The sequence below is a fragment of the Lactuca saligna genome, chromosome 6 (genome assembly GCF_052625555.1).
Source record: "Lactuca saligna cultivar CGN05327 chromosome 6, ASM5262555v1, whole genome shotgun sequence".
Taxonomy (NCBI): Eukaryota; Viridiplantae; Streptophyta; class Magnoliopsida; order Asterales; family Asteraceae; genus Lactuca; species Lactuca saligna.
Genome location: NC_136422.1, coordinates 137,799,509 through 137,823,640, shown reverse-complemented (window position 1 = coordinate 137,823,640; position 24,132 = coordinate 137,799,509).

The window sequence follows — 24,132 nt, the reverse complement described above, 5'->3', positions numbered from 1 at the left end:
TTAATACCGAAATTAATTCCAATTATTTTCTGATTAATTATTAATTAAATATATTATTCTCATAATATATTAATAAAATTTTTATTTCAATTTATTAATCAAATAATAAATCAATTAACCTCTCTCTCTAAAAGTCATCATGTTCAATTGTTGGGTTTGAGGGCAACCCGAAAGGACTGTGCTACTATCAATTCAATTATGTATTAATTATACTTATGGGCTTAGACACCTAATCCAATATTGTTCAACTCAAAAGTTGAAATTTATATAGGTCGACGTTTAGCCAAAATAATCTAAACGAGATTAAAAGATCTCTTTAATAGGAGTCCAATGACATAAAGTCTAAATTAAATGACGGAGTCTAAATGAAAGTTTTAGATCTCCTGGAGAGCTTTTTGGGGATATAAAGAACATCAAAAATGGAATTTGTATGAAGAAGTTATGAAATTTAGAAAATAGGAAAAATGGTGCGTGTGTGCGTCAGGAGTGCGGCATGCCCAACAAAACAACGCAGCCCCACCCAGTTTTTGCCACGTGTCAGGCCTTTATTCTGCCACATCACTTTGTCTTGACCAGAGGTTTGGCATGCCTCCATGATGCACTTTGTGCACAGCTCTAAATCTCCATATAAATACCAGCTCATTCCTTCATTCCTACTCAAACTATTCTATCAACTTTTCTTTAAAATACTTGGCATTTGGCCCATTTTTTCCTTCATTCTAGCCTACAACAAAGCCCTGCGATGCTCCTAAGTACTCATCCAAGTAGTAGCCTTCAAGTAGGAAATCCCAAGTTGGTATTTTGCTCTTTCAGATCCCGGTTCTCATTTATAGCCCTCTATAAGTGAGATACACTTATGCCTAGATACAGGATGATGTGGCACAATGAGAGGGAAACACGTGGTGCCACCTGTGGATCAAGGGCAAAAGCATAATGTGCACTCCAAAAGTTGCTATAAAGATCAGACTTCAGCAAAACTCTTTTGTAACAGTCCGTTTTAAAAATAATTTAATAAATGAATAGTAGCTCTAAGTTCGAAATAATTTTGCAATGCATTATTTTTGGAGGTTAAATGATTTAATTTGGAGTTTTGGGGTTAAAGTGTAATTTTCGGGCCACTTTATAAATATTTATGAAGGCGGGGGCTGGTTGGTAATTATTGGGACTTAAATTTAAAGGATTTTTAAATGCTGAGGGTTAAAGGGGAACTTATGGGGCTTGTATTGAATTGTTAAAGATAGGGGATGTTTCGTAAATATTGTACTTAGTTTGCAAGAATAATAGGAGGAGGGACCGGAAGTGTAAAATCTTTATGAAGATTGTATGTGATATCGGTGAACCCGTCACCCTCCTAGCTGCCTCAATATATATAGTAATAAACCCTAAAGCTAAAGAAACCTCATCAGCCACCACCACCACCCTTATACCTCCCTTCCATCTCCGACACTGCCAGTCGTTGAAACACCACCGTCGTGCCTTGCTGTCAGCAAAAACGAGGACTTTGGGCGAACCTGTGAGCACTGCTGCCATCTCTCTATCGTCCTCCATTTTCTTCTTCTCGTTTTCTGTCACCATTCATAGTTGCACTCGACAGTTTTCGGTGCCATTCCGACACTGCCTGCTTCGGAGCACATCCCAGAGCAGCTAGCCATCGCCACCTCTAGTACAACCTACATTTCGATTATCCGGTCGAGATTCACCCCGAGAGGAGGGATCATCAATGGGGTATGTTCACGTGAAGGTGTGTCACAATGATTCTTTGATACGCATGGGTATGTGCTCCTTGGCCGAAAAGCATGGAAAAACCACCATGACTGCCAACCATAGTGGTTGCCACCCTCTACCACTACCCGCCACCACAAGGGTGGTTGCGTGGGTGTGTTTCTCTAAGTTTGTGTGGGTTTATTTCGATATATTTCATTTTATAATTGTAATTAGTAACAAATATAATCAAGAAACTCATAACCATCACCGTAAGGTGGTAGCTGCTGCCTTTCTGCCGCCACCAGTCGTCGTGTTGGGTGGCGGTGTGCTTTTACTTGTGTTTAGCTTGATTTTGGATGCTTGGACATAATGGGACTAGAACCATAACCACCACCAGAGGTGGTGGCCACTGCAATGATCCGTTGTTGATTACCACTACCCACGGTGGTAGTGGGTGGTGCCCAACTTAGGAAAATCCTAATTGACCCAATGAAACCCTAATAGGCCTAAGGACTTATCTATTGGGCCTAATTGGATTTTGATGGGTTGGAAACCCTAATTAGGGTTTAGAAAACCCTAATTTTGGATATATGGGCTTTGGACTATCAAGACCGACATTTTTAGATGATTGGATTGGAATTATGTATTAAGCACGACCATATTATATAATTGACCCAATATATTGATAGACTTAATGGATTAAGTCCTTAATGGGTTAAGTAAGAAACACTTAACCCTAATCGACATTTTATGTGAAAAATCTAATCTTGCTTGGGCCTTAATTTGGGACTTTCTATTCGGTTTTGGTGATTGGGCTATTCATGGGCCATACAAGAATAATCATATGGACTAAGAATATATGGATGGGCCTTAGGGTAAAGACCATGTAGGGGTTTGGGACCAATTTGGAAAGATGAGCCATATATTGGTCATAACTGGGCCTTTAGGATTATGAGAGGTTAGACCATTGGAATACCAAGTGGTTAGACTGGACTAAATGATTGGGCCATGAAATAACTCCACGTAGAGATTTGGTCCCAATTTGGAAAATTGGGCCATATGTTGGCCTTGATTGATTATTTGTCTTTGGGCTTCAGAGTATGAGTTTGGGCCATTGTTTTAAACCAAACTTGGTTAGGGGTAAGAGAGTCTCCTTACCCCCCAAGTATGGAGTTGTGGTTATGCATTGGAACCCAATTATTAACTGGGCGTTGTTTTGACGTTGACAATTTGGGAATCTATCAACCAACAGCTAAAGTTTTATCCGCATGACTTCGATAGTGTGAGGTGAGTCTCCTCACCATACCAATGGGTCGAAGGCACCAAGGCCGGCCCATTTATTTAGTTCTCGTAATTATTTGAGTGTGCTATTGATACCTTATGTATTTTTGTCAAGACCATGTGTGGGTTCCCATGCCAATTAGTTATATGTGTTACGCTAGTTGATTGAGTGGTATTTATTATGCTAGTTGTCTTTGTGATAATTTCATAGAAGACCCCGGGGGGTTCCCGAGGCAGTTGAATATAAGACCATATGAGGATTCCCATAGCTTTCCAGGCTAAGACTACATGGTTGTTCCCATGGCTTTCCAGGATAAGACCATGTGGGGGTTCCCATGGCAATTGGATAAGATCACGTAGGGGTTCCAGTGGTACCCAGTGTAAGACCTTGTAGGGTTTCCAGGGCATCCTTATATGTTTGTAACACCATGTGGGGGTTCCCATGGCGGTGGGCTAAGACCACATGGGGGTTCCAGTGGCACCCGGTGTAAGACCTTGGAGGGTTTCCAGGGCATCCTTATATGTTTGTAAGACCATGTGGGGGTTCCCATAGCAGTGGGATAAGACCATGAGGGGGTTCCTATGGCACCCGAAGTAAGACCTTGGAGGGTTTTCATGGCTTCCCAATATGTTTATATGGATGGCTTGTGTGGTTGATATGATTTATGTGATTATATGTATAAGACCTTGGAGGGTTTCCATGGCATCTTTATATGTGTACATGAATGGTTATGGGATTGATATTGTTTATGTGATTATGTTGGGTATGCTCTGGGGAACTCACTAAGTTTCGTCCTTATAGTTTTGTTAATGGTTTCAAGTATCATTGTTTTGGGAAGGAAGGGCTCAGCTTTATCGCAACACATACACCCGTGTTTTCTGCATTATGTGATTTTGGGATTAACTCTAATAAATGTTTTAAATTAGCAATGTTTTTGGAATAATTGGATTAAAAGATATCTGTGTTTTGACTATAATAAAAATGGAATTTTTACCCTTGATTTTTGGGTCGTCACAAGTTGGTATCAGAGCCTTGGTTTGAGAGATTCTGATATACCTTCGTGTGTGTATGAACTCAAAATGAGGATCTATAAAGTTTTCAAAAAAATTTCAAACGAAAAATGTTTTCAAGGAAAAGGTTTTCTAAGATAAGAAAGGGCGTGGTGCATGCAATCGGACGAGCTCAAATAAGTTTCCCCAAAATACCCATATATGTTACCTATTATGACTTGATTTAAGAATCTAAGAATCGCATGCTAGTAAGGGATTGGAGAGATGCCTTTATATGTTGTTTGAGCTTGTAGGCTTGCATTCTAGTGCTGATTAGTTAGCGATAGATTGTCCTGATATGTGATGCTTGTAGTCCTGGGGATACTGGATGCCATGCTAGAATGAGAATTATTATTGATATTAGTAACTGCTAAGTGTATGCTTTAAAAATTGTATACGGTTAGGATCTTATAGCCTTAGAATCATGTATTTTGCCTGATATCGTGTTCTGTATATAATTTGCTTGCATAAGGTAGCCGAAAGTGAGGGTGGATGTGGACAGCATGAGTTATGGTATGTGGGTCGAATGTTCTATGATATTTTGTGGGTCATAGATTTGTTGGATAAGGTGTCTAAGTCCATAACTTATTTGGTATATACTTGACCCGACCGGCATGGTCCATTTGGGTTGCATCTCATCCAAACTATTATGGATAATTTTATGAGAGTTATACACATATGTTTATTAATATATTATGAGTTATAATATATTAATATGAAGTTACGTTATTTAATTAGTTTTAGTCTTAAATTAATTATGGATTAATTTAGAGATTAAAAGGAATACTAATTAAATTATGGGCTATTTGTTTTATATAGTGTGGGCTAATACTCATTTGTTAATGGGCTAGGCTTATGTGGAAGTCCATGGATGATCCATGGAGCTTTTAACCCATGGATCCTTGGAATAGGAAAAGACATGGGTTATTAGGGTTTCACCCTAACCATGCACACTATATAAGCATGCTTATGGAGCATGAAATGAAGCCTAAGAGAAAGCTAGTGTTCTAGTGTGTGTGTGCATGTGTGTGGCCGATTTCTATACAAGGTGTATACTCTCTCAAAGTTTTCCAAGAGTTTGTGGTGTTTGTGATTCCATTTGAGGCATTCACACTATTGGTGCTTGGCCCTCAAACTCCTAAGAACCCAACACACCAAAAAGGTATGTAATCTCTTCTAACTCTTTTTATGTTGAAATGTTCCCCATGCCATGTTAGATAGGTTATAAACCTTTGAAAATTATTGTTTTGCATGTATTTAGACAAACATAGATCCAAGGTTTATTAGGGTTGCATGCACACTTAGGAAGTGTTAGATTGCTCAAAACCCAACAGTGGTATCAGAGCCTAGGCTTGCTTGTTTGATACTTGATGCAAAATAGTGAAAAAAGTCGAAATCGTTGCTGTCTGCATGCTAGACTCGCCGAGTCCATTGGGGGGACTCGCCGAGTCCAAGGCAAACTTCAACCTACTCGACGAGTCAGTTCGTGCACTCGACGAGTAGGATCGAAAGAATGCAGAATCTCGACTTTTGCTGCTGGAAATGGACTAGAAACATTACCCTAAACTGTTTTGGTGTTATAAAACTTATTTTAGTTGGTGTAATGGTTGTTCTAATCCATTTACAATAGCATATATCAAAAATCCATGATTTTATGTGTTCATATAATTCTTGAATTTTTGATGATCATGTTCATGTTCTTATGAATTTAGAAAATGATAGGAATTATTTGCTGAATTGTTTAGGATCAATTCTTTATCATTTATGTGTTTTAATGGAGTCCATAATTTGTCCTCAAGTTATGGATTACCAAAGGTCACTTTTATTTAACACACACTTAAAACACATAAGTTACATGAAAATGAAGAGTCTTCATTTTTATGAACCTTTAATTCATAAGTTATGAAATGAAGAGTTTTGCAAAGTTACAAAACTTGTCCTCAAGTTTTGGAATTTGTAAAGTTTCACACACTTTAATAAACTTTAATTCCAAACCTTAGAGTTTTAATAGTTAAAATTCAACCCTTATACTATTTATAACATTAATGGTTAATTATTATATATATGTATAAGAATAAGTCGTTTTACCGTTAGTAGGCCTCATTCACGAAGCCGGTCTATAAGGTGGGTATAAGGTTGTTGCCTATAAAATGGCGACTTAATGGGTGTATACTCTCACCCACCGCTTGCTTGATCGGTGGAGGGTCGTTAGCCGAACGGGTAGAACAATGACTTTAAATCCTCATTAAAAGTATAATGAATATTATAAAATAACTAAACTCTTTTAATTCCGAATCTTAGTTATTTTAGGAAAATGTGAACATGGTGCTAATCCATGGAATTCACACTTTGTACCTTACCAAGTCGTTGGTGGAGCGTGTGTGGTTAACCGGCACACTAACTAGGACTAGTAAGGATCACGAAGGGTAACTTAATGTTGTCATAGATCAATGGAGCGTGTGTGGTTAACCGGCACATTGATTGGGTGATAATATTAAGAGTACCAAGTGAGTTAGCATGGTTATTCACACCTTGTTTTGTGATCCTCGGCATCCCAGTCACAAAACTTGAAGGGCACAATCGAGATTGAAACATGCCATTGAAAAGTTCAATGAATCTCAAAAGAATCTAGGAATTTCAAATCCAATTAAACCTAATAAATCATTTCGTTTTCATGGTGGAAATTGGTGAATCGTCATTCACCTACCTTTCAAATATATTATTACTTAGATTACGGCATCCCTCTTCTAAGTGTAATATATTGTGATTGGATCCTAGCCTTAATATTACATTTGGGTGTCTTATTAAGGATCCTAAATATCTAATCTAAACTTACTTTCTTCTTTCAGATGTCTTCCAACACTAATGCTTCAGGCTCTAACCCAACTGGTTCTTTCTCTCTCATGAATCTTTGTGGGAGGGTCATCTTTGATGGTTCCAACTTCATGGATTGGATTAGGAACATCAGGATGGTTACTCGTTACGAGGACAAGGAATATGTCCTCGATAAGGAGTTAAAAGAACTTGATGAGTCTACTGCTACTCCTGAGGAGATCGCTGAATTCAGGACTCATGAGAGAGATGCTACTAAGGTGGCATGTATCATGATGGCCACGATGACAGTCGAGCTCCAAAAGTCGTATGAAGAATTCTACCCTTTTGAGATGCACCAAGACTTGATGGAAAGGTACCATCAGAGTGCTCGTCAGGAGCGGTATGAAATAATCTCCTCCATAATAACTACCCGCATGAAGGACGGTGAATCCGTCACGAACCACATGCAAAAGATGCAAAGGTATGTGGACCGTTTGCTGAAGCTGAATGTTAACATCCCCGAGGAGTTAGCAATTGACATCATTTTGCACTCCTTGCCTTCTTGTTATGATCATTTCCGAATGACATATCATATGAACAAGGAGGAAGTTACCCTCAGCAAGCTTCAAGGACTCTTGAAGACCGCGGAAACCGGTCTTAAGGGTAAAGCGGTTGTTACCTCTACTACTCCTACTCCAACTTCTACCCCTGTTTTAGCTATTGGGCAAGGCAAAGGGAAAAAGAGGAAGCACCCTTCGAAGGGTACCAAGGGAAAGTCTCTTGAAGGCTCCTCATCAAAGACTAAGAACGGTTCTGTCACTCCTTCTGCCATTCCAAAGGATGCTGAATGCTTTTATTGCCATGAAAAGGCACACTGGAAGCGAAACTGCCCTAAGTACTTGCAGGATCTAAAGGATGGGAAAGTGAAACCCACCTATGCAGGTATTTACACTATATTGTCTAATTACTCAACATATTCTAACTCTTGGGTGCTTGATACAGGATGTGGTATTCACATATGTTCTGATTTGTAGGGCCTAAGAAGAAGTGAGGATGTGGAGCACGGGAAGATAAACTTAATCATGGGGAATAGGAAGGCTTCACCTGTTTCCAAGATTGGGGTTTATACTTTGTTGCTTAATAATGGGTTAAAATTAGATTTGAATAAATGTGTATACTCGTCTGAAATGGCGAGGAATATTATTTCTTTTCATGCTTTGTACAAACAAGGTTTTACCTTTTCGTTTGATAATGAATGTGATGGTATTAATGCTTTCTTTAATAATGTGTTTTATTTTAAAGCATTACCTTGTGATGGCGTGTATGAAACTTTGTCGATTGTAGACAACTTAGGAAATAATGTGTTGTATATTGATTCTTCTACTAGCCTAGATAAAGCATCATTGTGGCATTGTCGTCTTGGACATGTAAACAAGAAACGCATAGGCCAACTCCAAAAGAGTGGAGTCTTGGAATCATTTGACCTCAAATCAGATGATAGTTGTGAATCTTGTCTACTTGGAAAAATGACAAAATCACCCTTCACTAGAACTTGTGCGAGGGGTGAAGGTTTGTTGGACCTAATACATACTGATGTATGTGGGCCATTCAAAACCGCCACAAGGGACGCTAATCGGTATTATGTGACTTTTATTGATGATTATAGTAGATATGGGTATGTCTACTTAATCAAACACAAGTCCGAAACCTTTGAAAGGTTTAAGGAATTCAAGCAGGAAGTAGAAAATCAATTGGGCAGGAACATTAAGATGCTTCGATCCGATCGAGGTGGTGAGTATCTTAGTACCGAGTTCCTTGACTATCTTAAGGAGTGTGGGATTGTCTCACAATTGACTCCTCCCAGGACACCACAGCTGAATGGTGTAGCTGAGAGGCGTAATCGTACCTTGTTGGACATGGTTCGCTCTATGATGAGTGGAGTTTCGTTACCAATCTCTTTTTGGGGGTATGCCTTAGAGACTGCCGCCCATATCCTTAATCTAATCCCTACAAAGAAGGTTACCAAAACACCTCATGAGATGTGGACTGGGAAGGTTCCCAATTTGGACCACATCAAAATTTGGGGTTGCGAAGCCTTCGTGAGGCGTGAAACTCATGATAAGCTTGAACCCCGAAGTGAAAGGTGTATTTTCATCGGCTACCCACAGAAATCCTTCGGTTACCTTTTCTACAGACCCAGTGAGAATGTGGTCTTTGTAGCACGAAGAGGGATCTTTCGCGAGAAAGAATTTATAAGCCAAGGAGACAGTGGGAGGCAGATTGATCTTGAAGAAATTCAAGAATCAATTGATGAAGGAACCTCAGACACTAGCAATCAACCTGAGGAGGAAACTCCTGTTGATCCAGCTGACGAATCTGTACCTCCGAGACGTTCCACACGGGTTAGGAACACACCTTCGTTTTATTATGGTTTTCATATTACTACGGAAGGTGATACGTTTATTAGTGATAGTACACTAGTAAATTTGGATGAACCTAGCAGTGTTAAGGAAGCCATGGCAGGCCCGGAGTCTGCTAAATGGAAGGAGGCTATGGACAGCAAGATACAGTCCATGTATGACAATCAAGTTTGGAACTTGGTTGACAATGTACCGGGCCTTAAAACAGTCGGGTGCAAATGGATCTTCAAAAAGAAGACCGACATGGAAGGAAAAGTGCATACTTATAAGGCTCGACTGGTTGCGAAGGGTTTTACTCAAACTCAAGGTATTGATTATGATGAAACCTTCTCGCCGGTAGCCAAGATTAAGTCTATTAGGGTTATGTTAGCCATTGCAGCATTTCATGATTATGAAATATGGCAAATGGATGTCAAAACCACTTTCCTTAATGGAAAGTTGGCTGAGGATGTGTACATGAATCAGCCAGAGGGTTTTGTCAATGCAGAGTACCCTAATAGAGTATGCAAGCTTGAGAAATCTATTTATGGGTTAAAACAAGCATCTCGTAGCTGGAATCTTTGTTTTGATGAGAAGGTAAAAGAGTTTGGATTCTTGAGAAGCGAAGATGAGTCTTGCATGTATGTCAGAGCTAGTGGGAGTATAGTTAGCTTCTTGGTACTGTATGTGGATGACATACTACTCATAGCAAATGACATCCCAACCTTGCAGGAGGTTAAGTCCTGGCTTGGGAAGTGCTTTGCTATGAAGGACCTAGGGGAGGCTACCTATATCCTAGGGATAAGGATATTAAGAGAAAGGAGTAGAAGACTAATTGGACTTAGTCAGAGTATCTACTTGGATAAGGTGTTGAAAAGGTTCAACATGGAGAATTCCAAGAAAGGAGATTTACCGATCCAAAGCAATACCAAACTGAGTAAGACTCAGAGTCCGAGTACAGAGGCAGAGATAGCTGAGATGAGCCAATTACCATATGCTTCCGCAGTTGGCTCGATCATGTATGCTATGACTTGTACCCGTCCTGATGTGGCATTTGCTTTGAGCATGGTCAGCAGGTATCAGGGGAACCCTGGCAAAGCTCATTGGACCGCGGTAAAGAACATTCTCAAGTACCTGAGGAGGACTAAGGATTGGGTCCTTACCCTTGGTGGCAGTGATGACTTGAGAATATTAGGGTATAGTGATGCTGGTTTTCAGACTGATAGGGATAATTTCCGCTCTCAGTCGGGCTGGATCTTTACCTTAAATGGAGGGGCAATTTCTTGGAAGAGTTCCAAGCAGGAGACGGTGGCTGATTCGACTTGTGAATCAGAGTATATAGCAGCGAGTGAAGCAGCGAAGGAGGCGATATGGCTAAAGAACTTAATCGGAGACCTTGGAGTTGTACCAGCTATTAAGGAACCTATAGAGATTTTCTGTGACAACAATAGTGCGGTTATCTTAGCCAAGGAACCAAGAGATCATGGCAGATCCCGACACATTGACAGAAAATATCACTTCATAAGACACAAGATTGAAGAAGGACTCCTTGTGACAAGGAGGATATCGTCAGATGAGAATCCTGCAGATCCCCTTACAAAGGGACTGACGAGGGTTAAGCATTTTCAGCATGCGAGACGCATCGGGCTGAGGGACGATATTAGTTTTACAGATTAGATAGTTTTCCTGAAACTTGTAAAATGTAATCGACGTTTGATGATGAATAAAATTTGTGATTTATTTATGAGTAAAGTGTTACTATCATTGTCAATTATTTACTATTGTTTCAGTTTTGCATGTTTTGACTTCCAGAATAATTAATTTATTCAAACCTCCACAATCGATCATACGTCGGAAGTAGGTATGAATCAAGATTGTCATGAATTGGGTTTGTAGATGCCTTAAAGGTGTTTAGACATGGCAATGGTTGCTGCAACATTCATGAGTACTCATAAGTTATGAGTATTGGTATAAACCCACGCTCACTTGTATCACTTCATGGAATTTATCTCGAGTGATCGTGAGACGATAACATCATATAAATCTTTAAACCTAGAGATATGAGTTGTTACCTATGAGTTGGTTGTGCATTGATTGCACGTAAACGCATCAGTAACTTGATGTTATAAAACGTGCCTTTGTGTACAATTCAATAAGTAGTAGAACAAGCATATCAGTCGAAGTTTATCTGTTCCTTCTAGAAATAGAAGCGATATCCGGGCCCCTCGATGATTTTGTGTTGACCCATGTACCAGGCCTGGTCAGAACTAAACCGATGTGTTCAGTGAAGTTCTTCGTCAAACAAATCGGAAAATCGAGAAACAACTGCTAGACAATAAGCAAGACATAGTTCCATGTGTTTGTCCAGCTGATATCATGAGAACAGAGGATTATGTGATCACTTATCTAAAATGGCGCTTCATAGTTCGATAGAGTCTTCATTGTTCGAGGGAGTTTTCGAGAGCTACGATTGTTGGTTGGTTCCTGAAGTTATAGGCAAATATAGTTATTAGACTTATCCAAGTGGGAGTCTGTTGGATAAGGTGTCTAAGTCCATAACTTATTTGGTATATACTTGACCCGACCGGCATGGTCCATTTGGGTTGCATCTCATCCAAACTATTATGGATAATTTTATGAGAGTTATACACATATGTTTATTAATATATTATGAGTTATAATATATTAATATGAAGTTACGTTATTTAATTAGTTTTAGTCTTAAATTAATTATGGATTAATTTAGAGATTAAAAGGAATACTAATTAAATTATGGGCTATTTGTTTTATATAGTGTGGGCTAATACTCATTTGTTAATGGGCTAGGCTTATGTGGAAGTCCATGGATGATCCATGGAGCTTTTAACCCATGGATCCTTGGAATAGGAAAAGACATGGGTTATTAGGGTTTCACCCTAACCATGCACACTATATAAGCATGCTTATGGAGCATGAAATGAAGCCTAAGAGAAAGCTAGTGTTCTAGTGTGTGTGTGCATGTGTGTGGCCGATTTCTATACAAGGTGTATACTCTCTCAAAGTTTTCCAAGAGTTTGTGGTGTTTGTGATTCCATTTGAGGCATTCACACTATTGGTGCTTGGCCCTCAAACTCCTAAGAACCCAACACACCAAAAAGGTATGTAATCTCTTCTAACTCTTTTTATGTTGAAATGTTCCCCATGCCATGTTAGATAGGTTATAAACCTTGGAAAATTATTATTTTGCATGTATTTAGACAAACATAGATCCAAGGTTTATTAGGGTTGCATGCACACTTAGGAAGTGTTAGATTGCTCAAAACCCAACAAGATTACCCTAGGGTGATCCTAGGATGAGATTAGTGACATGGGTCACTTGATTGTGAATTGTATGTATAAATAGAATTGTTTGACTAGAACATGTTGGTTAGTTTTTCGTTGTCCTACTGTTGCTTGCTTTGTGCTTTATGGGACATCTAGCAATGTAAGATAGCTACTAAGTGAATATGATAGGTCACATGTGGCATAGTCTGGATAATCTCAGAGTGATGGACTTGGCCATATTGTGCAACTCTCATTTGAGTCTAACCATTCTAGGATTAATTCTGTTACTCAAAGGATTATCTTATCTATGTTACATGTGGCTATATTCATGAGGTAGCTAGTTGACATTACTGACAATCTTTCAGCAGCTGAGGACTGGGTGGGTTGGGAACCTAAGGGAGCTTACGATATGCTCCAGTGAGTTAGTGAGGCGATTCAGTGAGGTTGGGAACCTAGGGAGAGCCTAGGAGGTTCTTCGGTGGATATTGTGTTGTTGTTTAGCAGACATTTAGTACATCATGGTAGTAGGTGACTTAGAGGATTCAGGATGATGGTGGAGAAAATTATGGATAGGTGTGGAAGGTAGTATTGGGCTCGTACTACTGAAAGCACAGGATCCATACTCGAATCGGGGTAAGTCTTGGAGAATCTAAGAAGCCTGGGAAGGAGAATTCTTGATTATGATTGGACCATGGGGATAGCTGATGTGAAGAATGTGGATGAGCACGCAAACAGAAGGACAAGGGTTTGGTCCTGGCTCTGGTGGTGAGCCAGTTAGCGGAAGGACTGCTAGGATTTTGAGTTTGCCTTGGATCTCTTGTATCAGGTAGCAAGGATTAATTATGCGATCTATTGCTTTTTTAGATTGGAGACTGGTACTTGGGAGTAGTTAAATCCCGGTTTAGGTCAAATGTTGCTTCAGCTACTGCAGTTCAGCTATGAACGATTGAGTTGGTGAATGTGTTAGGGTGCGAGACCTTGAATGATATGATTTCTAGAGCTCGAGAGTGGGAGACTGATTTGGAGCACATCAGGAAGAGGGAACTAGATCAGGTGCATATATTGAAGGGTCTCTTCCCAAGACCCAGGAGTTCGGGTCAGCTTTTAAGAGGCTAGCAGGGTAGGATTTAATGCAATAATTGTGGGAAATTGCATGATGGAATTTTTTGTTCCAAGGGTTTGGTTAAGTGTAGCTCTGAGTTTGCTTCCCTGCTTGTGTTTGGATTATACCTTCAAGCAATTTCATATGTCATTTGCATACCGTAAGTTACGGGGTGGTTAGTGAAAAGTCGTTTCTCTCTTTGTTGTTTTGGAGCGTTCAATGTTATCTGGGTCTATGGTCGAGATTGGTTTAGAGACGTGATGCGGAAGGTCAACATTAAGGATTGGTGACTCAACCGTTATGCTTGGGTTGGCTTTTGGAAGTACCAGGGGAAGTGGTCTACTACTGAGACTTTGGTCCGGGCATAGGTTATTTGAACTTCAAGATATAATTGTGGCATCATTTCAAGGCGTTTGAGATTATTAGTTTCGCTAGGATTCAGGAAGTGTTCGTCTGATCTTTAGGAGTTGTGTGGTCTATTGGGGTTTGGGCCAGTAATAGAACACTAGCACGGGTAAGCAGCAAGTTGTCAGCAGTTTGGTTATTAAATAGTAAAAAGGATTGGGAATCCTTCAAATCTCATGTATTGCAAATACTTAGTCGAATCTATGTTGGGGAGAATTGTGCATGTATTCAGGACAGGGGCAGGTATGAGACCCGGATGGGTTTCTCATCCCCATCAAGAAAAATGGCGGCCAAAGTGGCTATTTGGTTGGAGGTTGTGTAAGTTTGGAGTTCGGTAAAACTCCTCATTATGTGAAGTGCGTCTTCTTGGGGGCTTGGTAATAGAATTTGGGAAAGCAGGTTGGGGCTCCAATTATGAATTGAGTTCAGTTCGGGTGTTCAGTTGAGTGCGTGATCGACTCTGTATGCATTTCGAAATGATAGATTAGGGGTAAGGCATTGAGCTACTGTTGTGTTAGGATGAAAGTGTTGTAAGACTACAGGGGAGCCGTAGCATTCACTAATGATCAGTTGGGGTGAAAGTGTTGTAAGAATATGGGGAAGCCGTAGCATTCACTAATGGTCAGTTAGGATGCAAGTGTTTTAAGACTACGGAGGAGTTGTAGCATTCACTCATGGTTAGTAGGGTAAAAGTGTTGTAAGACTACAGGGGATCCGTATCATTCACTAGTATTCAGATAGTATGGAGAGTGTTGTAAGCCTGCAGGGGAGCCGTAGCATTCACAAGCGGTCAGATACTGCGGGAAGTATAGAAACATTGCAGGGTAGTTGTGGCATTCACAAATTCGTTTGCATGACTTAGGCTAGTGTAGGCCAGTTCGCAAGGTTGTGAGTAGGTTACAACATAATTGGAATCAGGGAACGGTAGGTTGAAGGAGATCGGGTATGATGTAAGATTACAGTTATTTTGGTAGCATTCACATTTTTGCGTCAGATTCAGTGGCAACAGGTTGTCAGCCTATCATGATCGGACTGATCAAATGGATTGAAGGACTCATGAGTGATTATATATATAGGGCGGCTATTGTTAGATGATGTATCCTTCAAAGGTATCATGGAAATACTACGTGTGCTTTTGGCCAAACAATCAGTTGTGTGTCCGGTGTTTCAAGTAGTTGACAGATAAGGTGAGATCAGAGAGGCCTCGGCTGCTTTCGAAAAGCAGCAAGCGGTAGCGAGAAGAGTCGAAGTGGGTTCAGTGACTTAGGATCTGTGTGTGGAGTTGCCTATCATTCGGGGCATATACTAAGTTGGTCCTAAATAATTTCAGAAGTTGAATAGCCAGTTGGGAGATAAGTACAGTGAACTCGGCAATGATTCGATATAGAAGGTCTGTCAGGGAGACAGACCATCTCGAGACTCCAGATTTCAGATTAAGTAAAGATGATCATGTTGCAAGGAATTCGTTTATCTTCGGGTTTTAGAACCTTGTGGGGTTGGTTCTGGTTGCCTTGGAAAGGCTGGGGTATGCTTATGGATGTAGTCATGTTACTCTAGTTATTTAGCGTCAGTATTGGTAAGGAATGATTTCGATGATGAAATCTAATTTAGGTGGGGGAGAATTGCAACGGTCCGTTTTAAAAATAAATTAATAAATGAATAGTAGCTCTAAGTTCGGAATATTTAGCAAGGCATTGGTTTTGGATGTTAAATGATTTAATTTGGACTTATGTGGTTAAAGTGCAATTTCCAGGCCACTTTGTAAATATTTCAGAAGGCAGGGGCGGGTTGGTAATTATTGGGACTTAAACTGAAAGGATCTTTAAATGTTGAGCGTTAAAGGGGAACTTATGGGGCTTGTATTGTAATGAATTGTTAAAGATAGGGGATGTTTGGTAAATATAGTACTTAGTTTGAAAGAATAATAGGAAGATGGGCTGGAAGTGTAAAATCTTTATGAAGATTGTATGAGATACGGGTGAACCCGTCACCCTCCTAGCTACCTCTATATATATAATAAATAAACCTTAACCCTAATGGAACCTCATCAGCCACCACCACCACCCATATACCTGTTGGATATAGTGTCTAAGTCCATAACTATATTTAGTATGTACTTGACCCGACCCAGCATGGTCCTATTGGGTTGCACTTCACTCGGACAATTTATGGATAATCTTTTGAGAATAGTATAAGTTATGATTTATTAATATATTATAAGTTCTAATATATTAATATGAAAACATATTATTTAATTAGTATTGATCTATAATTAATCTAGGATTAATTTAGAGATCAGAAGTATGACTAATTACATATGGGCTCTTGTATTTATATAGTGTGGGTTAGGCTTGCATGCAAAGTCCATGGATACTCCATGGAGCTTTAACCCATGTATGTCATGGAAATGAAAAGACATGGGTATTAGGGTTTACATGGATGTAACCCTAATCCATCACACTATATATAGGGTTTACATGGATGTAACCCTAATCCATCACACTATATAAAGGAGGCTTTGGTTCTTGAAATCACACTAGTTGTGGTGAGTAAAGTAAGAGGGCCGATTTCAATATAGTTGTGACTATTCTCTCAAGGTTCCAAAGTTGTGGTGATTTGTGATTTCCATTTGAGGCATCCACACTATTGGTGCTAGGCTCTAAAACTCCAAGCAATCAACTACAACTACAAGGTAAGTAATTCTACTAGCTTTATTTGATTCAAGTTCCCCATGCCATGCTAGACAGGATAAGAACCTTGGAAAAATAATTATTTGCATGTACCTTTTTCAAACATAGATCCAAGGTTTCTAGGGTTGCATGTACATCATAGGAGTGTTAGAATGCTCAAAACCTATCAGTGGTATCAGAGCCTAGGTTTGTTTGTTTGATACTTGATGCGAAATAGTGAAAATTTTTGATTTTCTTGTTGTCTGCATGATGAACTTGCTGAGTCCATGGGGGGGACTCGCCGAGTTCATGACTAAATTCATCCTACTGGTTGAGTAGGTCCGTGCACTCGATGAGTAGAAGCCTCAGAATGCAGATTTTCGACTTTTGCTGCTGGAAATGGACTAGAAACATTACCCTAAACTATTTTGGTGTTTTAAAACTTATTTTAGATGGTGTAATGTTTATGCTAATCCATTTACAATGGCTATAATCAAAAATTACAAGTTTTATGAGTAATTTATGATTCTTGAAATGTTCATATTCATGTTCTTGAACCTATGAAGATTAGATGATCATAGGAATGGTTTCTAACCTACTTGGTAGTTTAATTCATGGTCATTATGTGTTTAAATGGAGTCCATAACTTGTCCTCAAGTTATGGAAAACCAAAGGTCAGACTTTAATAAAATCCATTAAAAGAACACAAGAGTTAGAAAAATGAATAGTCTTCATTTTAATACTCAATTAAATTCATAAGTTATAAGAAATGAAAAGTTTTGAAAGTTTACAAAACTTGCCCTCAAGTTTTGGAACAAGTAAAGTCATGATTAAAAACTTTAGTTCCAACCCTTAGAATTTTAAAAGTTAAAATTCAACCCTTATACTTTATAATATTATAAGTTAATAATATATATGTATAAGATCAAGTCGTCTTACCGCTAGTACGCCTCATTCACGAAGCCGGTCTATAAGGGGGTATAAGGATGTTTCCTATAAAATGACAACTTGGTGGGTGTCTATTCTCACCCACCGCTTCCTTGATCGGTGGAGGGTCGTTAGCCGAACGGGTACGACAAGGACTTATAAATTCTCATTAAAAGTATAATGATAATACTAAAGTAACTAAACTTTATTGAATTCCCAATCTTAGTTTTTTTAGGAAAATGTGAATAAGGTGCTAATCCATGAAATTACACTTTACATTTTGTTTAAGTCGTTAGTGGAGCATGTGTGGTTAACGGACACACTAACTTGAACTTACCAAGGTAGGTAAAGAGTGACTTAATGTTTATCATAGTATCGATGGAGCGTGTGTGGTTAACTGACACATCGATTGAGGGGTAATACATTAAGGGTACCAAGTAATTTGCATGGTTACTTCACACCTTGTTTTGTGATCCTCGGCATCCCAGTCACAAAACTTGAAGGGCACACTCGAGATTGAAACATGCCATTGAAGAAAGTTCAATGAATCTCAAAGAATCTAGGAGTTTCTAAACCAATTAAAAACCTAATTAAATATTTCGTTTTTCATGGTGGAAATTGGTGAATCGTCATTCACCTACCTTCATATATCTTATAGCTTAGATTACGGCATCCCTCTTCTAAGTTATAAAATATTGTGTTGGGTCCTAGCCTTAATACTACATTTGGGTGTTTTATTAAGGACTATCTCTAAATCTAATCTAATCTATTCCTTCTTCTTTTGATGTCTTCCAATAACAATGCTTTGGCTCAAACCCTACTAGCTCCTTCTCTCCCATGAATCTTTGTGGGAGAGTCATCTTTGATGGGTCCAACTTTACAGATTGGATCAGAAACATCAGGATGGTCACTCAGTATGAGAACAATGAATATGTTCTCGACAAGGAGCTAAAGGTACCCGAGCCAACTGCTACTCCTGAAGAGCTTGCTGAATGTGAGGTAAATGAAAGAGATGCTACAAAATTGGCATGCATCATGATGGCCACCATGACAGTTGAGCTCCAAAAGTCCTATAAGGACTATTATCCTTTTGAGATGCACCAGGACTTGATGGACCGCTACCATCAAAGTGTTCGTCAAGAGCGATATGAAATAATCTCCTCCATGATAACAAACCGAATGAAGGATGGTGAACCCATCACGGGCCACATGTAGAAAATGCAAAGGTATGTGGACCGTTTACTGAAGCTGAATATGAACTTCCCCAAAGAGTTAGCAATAGACATCATTTTTCACTCCCTACCATCGTGTTATGATCAATTCCGCATGACATATCACATGAACAAGGAAGAAGTCACCCTCAGCAAACTTAAAGGACTCTTGAAGACCGCCGAAAGTGGTCTAAAGGGTAAGTTGGTTGTTACTACTCTTACTCCTACTCCAACCGCAGCCAATGTCTTGGCAATCGGGCATGGTAAAGGGAAGAAGAGAAAGAACCTTTCTAAGGGTACCAAGGGTAAGACCCTTGAAGGATCCTCTTTAAGCAAAACCAAGAAAGGTTTTGTCACTCCTTATGCTAACCCTATTGAGGCTGAATGCTTCTATTGCCATGAAAAGTCGCACCGGAAGCGAAACTGCCCAAAGTACCAGCAAGATTTGAAGGATGGGAAAGTAAAATCCAACCATGCAGGTATATACACTATATTGTCTAATAACTCACCTCATTCTAAGTCTTGGATCCTTGACACAGGTTATGGTATTCACATATGTTGTGATTTGCAAGGACTAAGAAGAAGTGAGAATGTGGAGCAGGGAAAGATAAACTTGATCATGGGAAACAGGAAAGCTTCACCTGTCACCAAGATAGGAGTTTATTCCTTAGTGCTAAATAGTGGGTTTACATTAGATTTGAATAAGTGTTGTTATTCGCCAGAAATTGCAAGAAATGTTATTTCCTTTCATGCATTGTATAAGCAAGGTTTGCCATTTATTTCTATAATAATAATGGTAGTATTGATGCTTTCTTTAATAATGTTCTTTATTTTAAAGCATTACCTTGTGATGGCATGTATGAAACTGTATCTGTTGTAGATAATCTTGGAAATAATGTATTGTGTATTGACTCTTCCACTAGCTTAGATAAAGCATCTTTATGGCATTGTCGTCTTGGACATGTAAGCAAGAAACGCATAGGCCAACTCCAAAAGGATGGAGTCTCGGAGTCATTTGACCTAAAGTCAGATGATAGTTATGAATCTTGATTGCTTGGTAAAATGACATAGTCACCTTTTCTGGCACTTGTGCTAGGGGTGAAGGTTTGTTGGATACACACGGGTGTGTGTTGACCCTTCAGAACCACGATAAGAGATGCTAATCACTTCTATGTGACTTTTACTGATGATTTTAGTAGATATGGATATGTCTACTTAATCAAGCATAAGTCAGAAACCTTTGAGAAATTCAAAGAGTTCAAGCAAGAAGTGGAGAATCAGTTGGGCAGGAACATTAAGATGCTTCGATCCGATCGTGGTGGTGAGTATCTTAGTACTGAGTTCCTTGACTATCTTAAGGAATGTGGGATTGTCTCACAATTGACACCTCCTAGGACACCACAGTTGAATGGTGTAGCTGAGAGGCACAATCGGACATTGTTGGACATGGTTCGTTCCATGATGAGTCGAGCTTCCCTACCAATCTCATTTTGGGGGTATGCCTTACAGAATTCTACCCATATCCTTAATCTAGTCCCTACAAAGAAGGTTGCTAAAAGACCTCACGAGATGTGGATGGGAAAAGTTCCCAATCTAGACAACATCAAGATTTGGGGTTGTGAGGCTTTAGTGAGACGCGAGACTCACGATAAGATCGAACCCTGAAGCAAAAGGTGTATTTTCATCGGCTACCGACATAAATCCTTTGGCCACATCTTCTACTGGCCCAGTGATAATGTGGTCTTTGTAGCAAGAAGAGGATTCTTTCGAGAGAGAGAGAATTCATGAGCCAAGGAGATAGTGGGAGGCAAATTGACCTTGAGGAAATTCAAGAGTCAAGTGGTGAAGGAACCTCAAACCCTAGCCCTCAACCTGAGGAGGAAACTCCTATTGAGCCAACTGAAGAATCTATACCTTTGAGGCTTTCCACCAGAGTTAGTAATGAACCTGAGCATTACTATGGTTTCCATATTACTGCAGAAGGTGAGAAACTTATCAGTGATAACATACTGGTAAATCTGGATGAGCCTAACAGCTACACGGAATACATGGCAGGCCCTGAGGTTGCTAAATGAAAAGAGGCTATGGATAGCGAGATACAATCCATGTATGACTATCAAGTTTGGAACTTGGTTGACAATGTACCTGATCGTAAGATAGTTGGGTGCAAATGGATCTTCAAGAAGAAGACCGACATGGACGGTAATGTACACACTTATAAGGCACAACTGGTTGCAAAGGGTTATTCTCAAACTCCGGGAGTTGATTATGATGAGACCTTTTCACCAGTGGCCAAGATTAAGTCTATTAGGGTTCTTTTAGCCATTCCTGCATTTCATGACTATAAAATATGGAAAATGGATGTCAAAACCGCTTTCCTTAATGGAAAGTTGGCTGAAGATGTTTACATGGTTCAGCCAGAGGCTTTCGTCACTACAGAATACCCCAATAGAGTGTGTAAGCTTTAGAAATCCATTTATGGATTGAAATAGGCACCTCGCAAATGGAATCTTTGCTTTGATGAGAAAGTCAAAGAATTTGGTTTTTCAAGGAGTGAAGATGAATTTTGTGTCTATATCAAGGCTAGTGGGAGTAGAGTCAGCTTTTTGGTATTGTATGTGGATGACATACTACTCATAGGAAACGACATCGCAAGCCTGTAGGAAGTAAAGTCCTTGCTTGGGAAGTGTTTCGCTATGAAGGACCTTGGTGAAGCTGCCTATATCCTAGGGATAAGGATTTTGAGGAACAGGAGTAAAATACTAATTAGACTTAGTCAAAGCACCTATGCGGACAAAGTGTTGAAAAGGTTCAACATGCATAACTCCAAGAAAGGAGAGTTACCCATCCAGAGTAACGCCGGATTGAGTACGACACAAAGCCCTAGTACTGAGGCTGAGATAGTAGAAATGAGTCGAATACCTTATGCTTCAGCTGTAGGATCGATCATGTATGCTATGACGTGTACTCGACCTGATGCAGCCTTTGCTTTGAGCATGGTTAGTAGGTATCAGCGGAACACTGGCAAGGTATACTGGACTGCGTTAAATAATATCCTCAAGTACCAACGGAGGACTAAGGATTGTGTCCTTACCCTCGGTGGGAGTGATGACTTGAGAGTTGTAGGGTACAATGATGCTAGCTTCCAGACTGACATGGATAATTTCCGCTCTCAGTCGGGATGGGTCTTTACCCTAAATAGAGGGGAAATTGTTGGATTAATGTCTAAGTCCATAACTATAATTGGTAAGACTTGACCCGACCCGGCATGGTCCATTTGGGTTGCATGGCATCATGCACTTGGATAGACTATAATGAGAGAAATAAGACACTTATGGTTATTAATATATTATAAGTTCTAGTATATTAATAATAAGAATAATAAGATTATTTAATTAGTATTGATCAAGAATTAATCTAGGATTAATTAAGAGATCAAAAGAAGACTAATTAAATATATGGGTTGATTGTGTAAATCATCCATACTTATATAGTGGGCTAATGCTCCATGGATTATCTAGTTAGGCCAAAACCCATATGATGCTCCATGGATGCTCCATGGTGTATTTGAACCCATGGATCCAAGGAAATGGAAAGTCATGACAATTAGGGTTTACCCTAATTGTAACACTATATAAAGATATTATTCTTCCCAAAATCGGTCACTAGATTATTCTAGAGAGGGCTAACCGATTTCATGAAGTGTTCTAGTTTCTCTCAAGTTATTCCAAGTGTATTTGGTGTTGTGTGAACCATTTGAGGTGTCACACTTGGGGCACTAAGCACTCAAGCTTCATGAAGACAAGCACTATCAAAGAGGTATGTATTCTATCTTGTTATATCCATTATTTTGTATGCTAGATTAGGATAATACCTTGGATGTTCATATTTGCATGTATAATAGAGAAAACATAGATCCAAGGTATTTAGGGTTGCATGTACACTTAGGAGTGTTAGAATGCTCATAACCCAACAGTGGTATCAGAGCCTAGGCTTGTTTTCTTGTTATACCTGCAATAGAAGCTGAAAAATCGAGTTTTGATGCTGTCAGCCCAGCTGACTCGCCGAGTCCATGAAGGGAGTCGACGAGTCCAAGGAAAAATGCATCCAACTCGCCGAGTTGTGTTCATGCACTCGACGAGTTGGACCCCAGACAGCATATCTTCGAGGTTTTTGGCTAGAAATGGACTAGGAACATTACCCTAAGTTGTTTTGAACTTATAAACTTGTTTTTAAATGTGGTAATGTTCATGCTAATCCATTTTCAAGATAATTGTCAATAGATTCATGTTTTGTATTAGTTTAAAGGTTAGACTAATTACATGAAAAAGTTTGATTTGAATTATCTTGTTCTTATGAGTTGCTTAGATTAATAGAAAAGTTGAGTGAAAAAGTTGTTTTCAATCCAAATTAATCTAAGAGTTGAGTATAAAATGTGTTTGTGTAACTTATCCTTAAGTTACATGAAGAGTCACATTAAAGACTCATAAAACTCATAAAGTTGGCAAAGGTTACAAAAAAGATGAAGAGTCTTGTCCTTAAGTTATGGAGGTTCAAGAGTCACTTCATTAATAAATAAATAAATAAAATATGTAACCTTAATTAATTCCATAAGTTATAAAAATAAAGAAAAGATTAATTCTTTATTAGTTTAAAGTCTTCCATAATTTGTCCACAAGTTATGGAACTTGAAGAGTTTTTTGGATTAAAACTACTTTAAATACATAAGTTATGGAATTAATTAGTTTTGAATAGTTTCAAAACTTGCCCTCAAGTTTTGGAATTTGTAAAGTTTTCTCTTATGAATACTTTAATTCCAAGTTAGCCCTTAGAATTTTAAAAGTTAAAATTCAACCCTTATACTTCATAATATTATAAGTTAATAATATATACATGTATAAGAGTAAAGTCAGTCTTACCGCTAGTACGCCTCATTCACGAAGCCGGTCTATAAGGTGGGTATAAGGTTGTTGCCTATAAAATGGCAACTTAATGGGTGTTCACTCTCACCCACCGCTTGCTTGACTGGTGGAGGGTCGTTAGCCGAACGGGTTTGACAGGACTATAATTCTCCCTTCATTAAAAGTATTAATGATAAATACTAAGTAGCTAAACTCTTAATAATTCCCAATCTTAGTTACTTAGGAAAATGTGAATAAGGTGCTAATCCATGAAATCACACTTTGCACTTTGTTTAAGTCGGTTAGTGGAGCGTGTGTGGTTAACCGGCACACTAACTCGTATTTAACAAGGTAGGCGAAGGGTAA